At 35.3% G+C, this 8622-nt stretch overlaps 1 long non-coding RNA gene across 7 annotated transcripts; it reads right to left on the bottom strand.

Annotated features, from left to right (window-relative positions):
* Nucleotides 1-1109: 1109 nt before the first annotated feature.
* Nucleotides 1110-5586, bottom strand: LOC113326670. Of its 7 annotated transcripts, XR_003348470.1 has the most exons (10): nt 5436-5586; nt 5291-5327; nt 5143-5190; nt 4842-4906; nt 3948-4731; nt 2753-2804; nt 2366-2448; nt 2107-2259; nt 1708-2024; nt 1110-1565 (listed from the first exon to the last, which is right to left on the bottom strand). It is a non-coding gene; the product is annotated as an uncharacterized LOC113326670 (long non-coding RNA). The 7 variants fall into 7 exon arrangements; XR_003348471.1 differs by lacking the exon at nt 2753-2804; XR_003348469.1 differs by having other exon boundaries at nt 2753-4731.
* Between the last annotated feature and the right edge of the window lie 3036 nt (nt 5587-8622).

Below are 8622 nucleotides of genomic sequence, written 5' to 3' on the forward strand. Positions count from 1 at the left end.
TTGAGTCTGATCTGTGAAATCCTCTCACAATCTCATTTTGGTAGGAGAATCCAAGCATTATGTCTTCTGATGGAAAAATTGTTAATATGGTTGTTAAGCCATCAATCATGAAGGAAAAAGATACATCTCCTTTACCTTCAACTTTGAAAAGAAAAAGGAGGAATGTGAGAAAACGAAGAGTTGTTCCTTCTAATCAACAGAAGTTCTCCGAGGTTCTTGAAGAGTTGAAGGAAACAAGAAAGGAGATTTAGGAAATAAAGGCTATTGTTTTTAGGACTCCCGAAATTCAGAAGGCCCTGGTTCGATATCAGTCTAGAAGGTTTGTTGGAATTGACTCCTTTGTTCATGAACCTTACGTTCCGATGGCTGTTGACGACAAGGAGTTCGGGGATGATAAATAATTTTTTAGAGGCCTTAATGTCTAGAAAACTTCTTGTGAGAATTTATTCTTCTATTTTAAGAAGGATAACTTGGGTTTGGAATAGCATTTATTGTGAGTACACATAGCTATTTCCAACAATTTTCATCTTGCAATGCTTTTGGATTTATTTATTTAAATTCTAAAGTTTATTTGGAAGATGATTTTGTAGTATATCACTAGTGGAAAATGGCAGTTTCGCGACCGCCAAAGCAAGTCATAGATACGAGTTAAATGACTTGCTTTGGCAGTCTGGGAAAAGGTCGCTGTTTGAGCGTCTTTTTTATCTAGGACGTGTATCTAAGGGTCCTTGAAAATCTTATATCAACGACCGATGTCAACTGTCTTTATGGCCGACTTTCTAGTACGGAAAAATGCCAACTAGAAACAATAATCCCCTCCTGTCATGATTGAAGCAAGGTAGAGTCCTTAGCAATTCGAATATATAACCCATATTCACCATTCAAGAACAACAACAAAAAATTGAAACCCACATCGAACACAATACCACCAGCAAAAGATGAAACCAAAAGAATATGCTTAATCAAATTGGATGAAAAAAAAAATCACGCATATAAAGTAGCATCAGTAACCTCAGGGTGATGATCACCAAAGTTAAAGTTGCATAGTTGTTATTAGCTATTGATATGATGTTGACAGCAAGATCGAAACAAGGATCAGATTTGTGAAGTTATGAAAAAACAATATAAGGTGGATATAAGTATAACTAGACTTATATGTGTACTGAGTAGTTAACATAATATGTGCATTTGAGGGTTTGAAAGCTTACAACAAGGGGGGTGAAAGCTACTCAGAAATATGTATGACTTGCACATGAAAAGAAAATCAGGTTTTCAGCCTTCCGATCCTGGACTAGCTTTCCAGGGTAATAATAAGAAGTCTATGACATTCCTAATGACATTACTAGACGCCCAACACCTCCTTTCTTTCTACCAGCACCTGCAAACAAGTCGATCTCAGTAATGCTCAACTCGATGCCTAATTCAAATAGAATACAAAATCAGTAGGAGACAGTGATACTTAGCTTCGCTTTTTGAAATAAGTCTAAGCTTTTGCAGTTGGTATTGATGTTGTACCATTTTATCTCTTCTGCAACATGGTACTCCGGTCTATAAGGAGAAAGCACCTGCCACCAAAATAAAAGAAAGAAGATGCCAAATTTTAGCCTTTTGCTTCGAGAAACCGACACATGATGTATTATTCAAATGATATGTTTCAGAAGGTTAAATGATGTCATAGTACAACTAATTAACGAGAATATGTCATACCTCATATAACATTTAGGATTCAAAGTGGTCTATCGGATCATGTGTTGAAGATGTAAAGCGGTATGTATATCAGTGATTATGTCATGAGCATTTAAACCATCAGCAATCTAAACCTTTAACAAGAGAACTAATTAACGACATGCTTGTATAAAATGAATTACACTACATCGAACACCTGCAAAGCTAACAGAGCATGGAAGGAATAAACAAAGCTTGGTCCGAGCAGTTACAAGGAATTCTTGATAGTCACCTCATGTTGGGATTTGAAGCTCCCTTAACCTCAGCCTCATCCTTTGACAATGTGGAAGACTCTACAGCTGCATGCCAATCATTCATTCATCATTACCTTCAGAAGTTACAAATAATATAACAGAAGCAAAATGTGGTTTGAGAAGTTACCTATTTTTGGAGAGGAAATGGGTTTTGAGCCCATCATGTCCCATGGCAGTGCTGAGGCCCGTACAGTCCATCATGTCCCATGGTAGGAACAGGAGAACCTGCTGGACTATAAGCGCCATAGGGTGCATATCTATATCCATCGTGGTAAAGCAGCTAAGGAAAGGAAGAACGAATACACATTAGGTGAAATCAAATCGAGACAAGACAACTAATTCTTAATAAATACTGTGGAGCAAAAACATCAACCCGAACGACATACATGTGTCATCTCCACTCCATCTTGAAACATATATCTAGAGTAATCCTTTGCCCAATCTCCAGTCACACCATTCTCATAACCACCTGGAAAAACATATAAGAAAAGAGTGAGACCCCAGAGAATAAACTATCTGCAAGTGTTATACAAGCAGAGAAGACCATAATCCTTCAAGTGGAAATCGATCTATTCACCCGCAAAGAGGTAAAGGGGAGCTGATCAAAGATGTTATCAACTAGCTCTGAAGTAAAACTCAATGGAACACTGTTGGAGCATGCGAGAGGTTTACTTCACCATCTCAACAAGTTTCCCTCCTTATATTTACTGACACAAACTGATGTCTTTTTATTTCCTTATCCTTACAATAGCAATAGTAGAAACAAAGTTTACTTGAATAATAATAAGCTGCTGATGGATATGCACCAGGAACATAGCACCTCGCCTAAAACTCAGAACAACATAAGATTCTGCTTGAGAGATTCTATATATGCATATAGTACCCGAAACACATAAAGCAATTAGGAAACATGAACTGTTTTATTGATCATTAGTATAGCTAGCAAATATTATATTGAAAGCCGTCATTCATCATGCCATCAGCAACTAAAAACCATTTTATTATGTAATTTATCAATGACAAAATCAGAAGTATCACTACGAATGAATTATCATACTTGAAAAAAAAATGCAAAGTAGTTAGCAGTATAGCGCTTAATGCTGGTAAAGAGATCAAAAAATAAAAAATTATTGCAATAATCAATCCTAAAGTGGAAGAGATACTGCAATTACCATCCCAATACTGCATACGAGCAAATAAGAGTCCCGAGTAACAAATAAACATGCTCGAATTGATGCCCATGTAATATAAAATCAACTACATAAGCATTCACTGGTAAGATTCATATGACAGAAAAGATACCCAAGGCACAAACGGCCTTTCACAGATTTTAGAAAGGTACTAAAGTATCCAAAATTCAAAATTTTTTGAAACACCTATGAGATCACACCATCCCTCTTAATTTCATGTTTCAATAATTCACAAAAGCATCGCAACTGATTCAAAGTTTCCTCAGGAATGGTCCCTCTATGCTGAAAGTAGATTGTAACATATACAGCAAGCGAACCTTATATCACAAGAAATACTCACTTTCGGATCATGTAGAAGCCTAAGAGGAACAATATCCTAACTTAACAGGTCATTGGCAGCTTCATTATAATTGCCAAAAGATTCCACACTCGTTTTGGATTTAGATGTTATAGGCTCAATGCACATTACAATCAAAATCCAAAAATTGTTCCCAAACAATTAAGACGATTTTATTTTCATTTGCATCATGCAAAATTTTCATGGATACCAAGGGGACCCAGAAACTAAAATTACCCTCGATGCTGCTTAAACTAACTCCAAATTCTCTGGTCACATACCATCCTGAAATATTGTAGCGGCTACCTTCAAACCGCTATTTGATTGACTAGGACAGAACAATTGATCTGGCCAAGCCCAAAAGCTCTAGCCACGACTAGTAAATCAGCATGAGAAAAACAGAAACAAATTTTCTGTAGTTAAATTTTTTTTATAACTCACCTTCCTTGATTTGAAAGGAAACAACCCATGTTGTTCCTTCCCAAATCAATTTTCCCTATTGCAAATTTACAAAAGCCAGCTTGTTCTTCCTAAAAATAATTCTTTTCATTCCGCCCTTTTATCTTGATCTGGAAAAGATCATAGCTTTCCTCATCTTCTCCAAATCAGTGCCACTAAAATTCAACAACATCAATTTGTTTAACCCTCTCAGATAAACTTTCTCTGCACTTGCTCATCTCAGTGCCAATTGCACACTTCAACAGCACATCCTTAAGCCATTCTTACCGTTTCAGTCCAACAGCACTACCACTTCCAGTGCATTCAACAAAATCCATCCACTGTCACTTCCCATTCTCTTTCTCAGCACCACCAGTACCACCTGCAATTCCACAATCCCAGTTCACAAATCCACCTACATACCAATTCATACCATCTTGTCCACCACATCAAATCCACCACCAACACTTGCACTTCAGTTCAGCTACATCTAAACATACCAACCCCTAATTAGAACCACCAGCTGCATACTGCAAATAATCAATCTTCTCTGCATTTTCAGTTCACCGTTTCAATTACATAGTCGCCCCACATTTCCTTCTCATCCTTGACTTCGAATCCACTTCTAAACTTGAAGCCAAAACTCCATGTTCATATCTACCTCACACAGCAACAACTCCATCTTCAGTTTTCTAACTGCAATTCTAAAATCCATTGCATCAGTCTTGAGATTAAAGATAAACCCGTCTACAAAACAGTACCAGCATCTCCAAAACCTCATCCATCTCTTCAGTCTCCATCAAATTTAAACCAATAAATCAAGTCAAAATATATAAAATTGAAAACAAAAAGAAAAATTATGAAAAGTTACAGATCAAGAACAAATTAAGAACTTACAAGAGAAAATCACTAAAATGAAGAAAGAACTCCCTGAATATTTCCGGGTAAATCAGTTCCAGACCCTAAAACAAACACATAAAAATATAAATATAAATGAATCATCTATCAATCGAATTGTTTATCTACAATATTATACTCTCAAATATAAAAACTTATTCCCAATCTTTAAATCGAAACCCTAGAAATCAGTTTTTTCAACAAAAAAAACATGACATTTTGGGTGACAAAATATGAGAATCACTTTCCTCTAAACTTTTTAACAGTAAAAGAAACCAAATCGAATAAATCCTAACTGTACCTGTATATGATGAAAATATGAACTACAACTTAAGTTGTTGAAATCCACCTGAAATCAACCAACAAAACAATAATTGTTAAACCCCCGTGACCAAATCGACCAGTAAAAGAAAAGAAAAAGAGAACTTAAATCCAAAACCTAACTGTACCTGATGAAGAACTACAACTAGAGCTGTTGAGATTTACCTGAAATCAACCAACAAAATAATTATTGTTATACCCTCATGAAGAAAATCGACCATTAAAAGAAAAAAATAAGGAAAAGAAAACTTCAATCAAAAACCCTAATTGTACCTGTACATGATGATTTTGAAAATTAAACCTAACTGTTGTACGATTGAGAGATGTAAAAGGTTAATGTTAGTGAGGTTTTCTGATATAAGGGCTTAATTAGGTTTCTATGGTGGAGTTCATAGAGAGGAGGAGAAATTTTGGGTGGTCTGGTTTTTCCTCTACGAATGACTTTTTTTTTCTCTACGAGTGAACTTTATGGAGAGATAAAAAGGATGTGGGGAAGATAGCATCTATTAATGCAGGTGAGGAGAGATAAAGAGTATGCGGAGGAGATAGCATCGATAACGCGGGTGAGAAAAAGGAAGGTCCCACCTAAGAAAAGTAGCACTGATTCAACAAGGTAACGCAGTCGCAGTGATGATTCGGGGATATAAGCGTAATTAAAAAATTTATACAACGACCGTTTTTAACACTCTGGAATGTACTCCGCATTTTTATGACCGTCTTGATCGCTCACGATGCGTTTACCGCCACTGAGGGTCGGGGGTGTGGGTCATTAAAACCCCCTTTTCCACTAGTGGTATTAATCTTTATGGTTTTATATTGCAACTTGTTATGGGATATGTGTGTTTGTGTCCGTAGCTATGATTTTCCCATACATGTCAAAAGTTAAGTCTTTCATTATCTCATTATGCAAATATTGATAAAAGATTGAATGGACTTTTGACAAACAAAAGTTAAGCCTATTATGTCAGTATGCAAATATTGATGGAAGATAGGATGAACTTTTCTCTACAAAGATTAACAACACGTTTGTTTTTTCCTCTATATAGGTAGAGTGTTCTATATAGAGGTTTACCTCTATATCTATATAAATATCACTATATAATCTCTCTTAAAATCATGTTTGTTTGACCACTATCTAACAACTCTATATTGTGTACCCAATTTTATATATTTCTCATTTTACCCTTATAATATTCAAAAAATCCATGAATATCCATTACAACCAAAGATGTTCAAAAATTCCAAAAGGAAAAAAATGTATTAGAAAATACAACCAAAGATGTTCACTTTTTCTGAAACGGAGCGAAAGTATAACTTTTTTCTGAAACGGGGTAAAAATATCACTTTTTCTGAAACGGATCAAAAATATCACTTTATCTGAAACGGGCGAAAGTATCACTTTATCTGAAACGGGCGAAAGTATCACTTTATCTGAAACGGGCGAAAGTATCACTTTTTCTGAAACGGAAAAAAAATCACCTTTTCTGAAACAGTGCAAAAATCACTTTTTCTGAAACGGGACAAAAACATAACTTTTTCTGAAACAGAACGAAAATATCACTTTTTCTGAAACAGAACGAAAATATCACTTTTTCTGAAACAGGGCAAAAATATCACTTTTTCTGAAACATGGAAAAAATCACTTTTTATGAAACGGAGCAAAAATATCACTTTTTCTGAAACGGCGCGAAAGTATCACTTTTTCTGAAGCATGCGAAAGTATCACTTTTTCTGAAACGGGGCGAAAATATCACTTTTTCTGAAACGGCGTGAAAGTATCACTTTTTCTGAAACGGGGGAAGTATCACTTTTTCTGAAACGGGGCTAAAGTGTCACTTTTTCTGCAACGGAGCAAAATATCACTTTTTTCTAAAACAACGCGAAAATATCCCTTTTTCTGAAACGGGCGAAAGTATCACTTTTCTTGAAACATGTAAAATTTTAGATTTTAAATTAAGGAATTATTTTTGGACATTATAAGTTTGTTCGAGGATATATTAGTCATTTGAAGGTTTAATAGAGGTAGAGGCTCAAAGATAGCACCTCATTGGTGCTATTTGATTTCCTCTATATAGATAGAGATTTGCCTCTATCTTTGTAGAGGTAGTGGAAAAAACAAACACCAAATAAATGTGACCCACCACTATATAGAGGCTAATAGAGGTTAGCCTCTACATAGAGGAAAAAACAAACATGATGTAAGTCTATTGTATGTATCTATGCAAATAGTGATGAAAAATAGAATGAATCTTTGAATATTCTGTAGTATTGGTCTTTCCCTGATCTACATCTTTGTGTGAATACTGTGCGGCTCCGTAAGTTCTCTTATGTGAGCATTTCCGATTAAACTAATTATGGGTTCTCTTGTGGTTAATTTAATTGAGTATTTTGGATACAAATTCATGTTTCATGTGATTTATTAATGTCCAAATAAATCCTTCTCTTCTTGTGAAAGTAAGGTCGCTCTTGTTGTTCTTTCCGGAATGACATTTTATGGGGGAGAGTTCTTAATTTAACTTATGCTTAATTTCCAAATCTTTGTGGGGAGTGTGGCTGTGGAATATTGTAGGAGTTATCTCGTATCTTTATAAACTCTTTGATGAATGCATTTAGTTTCGGCTATATGATTGCATCTAAACAAAGTTGATATGTTGTTCTCTTTTGGTCATGAAGTATCTCTATGGAAATTTCATTAGGATCCCACTAGTTTTCGTACCTTTGCCAATTTTATTGACAAAAAGGGAGAAAATTAATGTGTAGTTCACACTACAAATACATATAGTTTACGGATCATTATGTAAGGGGGAGTGTTTTTCATCGAAGATGAAGTATTGACTAAGGGGGAGTGATACATATCACCATAGTATTGTTTTCAAAGTTGTGATACAATTGGACTTCGATGTTGTGTAATAATACTATGACACTGTATAACAATGATTGAGAGAAACTGTTTTCTCATTGTTATAGATACGAATTTTCAAAAACTATGATGCTGAGTTGAACACATTCAGAATCACTGGAGTACTTGGAAGTAACGAAGATTTCGAGTAATGTTGAAGAACCAAGGAAACCAAGCATTTGGAATGAGAGCTACAAAGTCTATTTATTTTGTATTCCATATGTATTGATAGTTTTGTCACTAAAATTGACGAAGGGGAGATTGTTAGAGCACTTGTCGGTCGAACTCGCAAGCGTTTCTATCTCAAGCTTGTTGTCAAGTTTAGTTTCCAAAACTATAAGTCTTGATTTCTAGTCTACTTATAGCTAAGTCTCGGATTAGGATAGAAAGTGTAGTTGAGCATTAAACTTCACAACGTTCATCGATTGAAGACGAAGAACTACTAAGGGGAGATTGTGGAACTTCATCAACCAAAGGTATGTTGAGACTTGAACTCATCTATCACTCAAAAGTCTATCTACTCTATCTCATATTTGAGAAAAAAGTCGTATAGCTGTATAG

The sequence above is a fragment of the Papaver somniferum genome, unplaced genomic scaffold, assembly GCF_003573695.1.
Source record: "Papaver somniferum cultivar HN1 unplaced genomic scaffold, ASM357369v1 unplaced-scaffold_10, whole genome shotgun sequence".
NCBI lineage: Eukaryota > Viridiplantae > Streptophyta > Magnoliopsida > Ranunculales > Papaveraceae > Papaver > Papaver somniferum.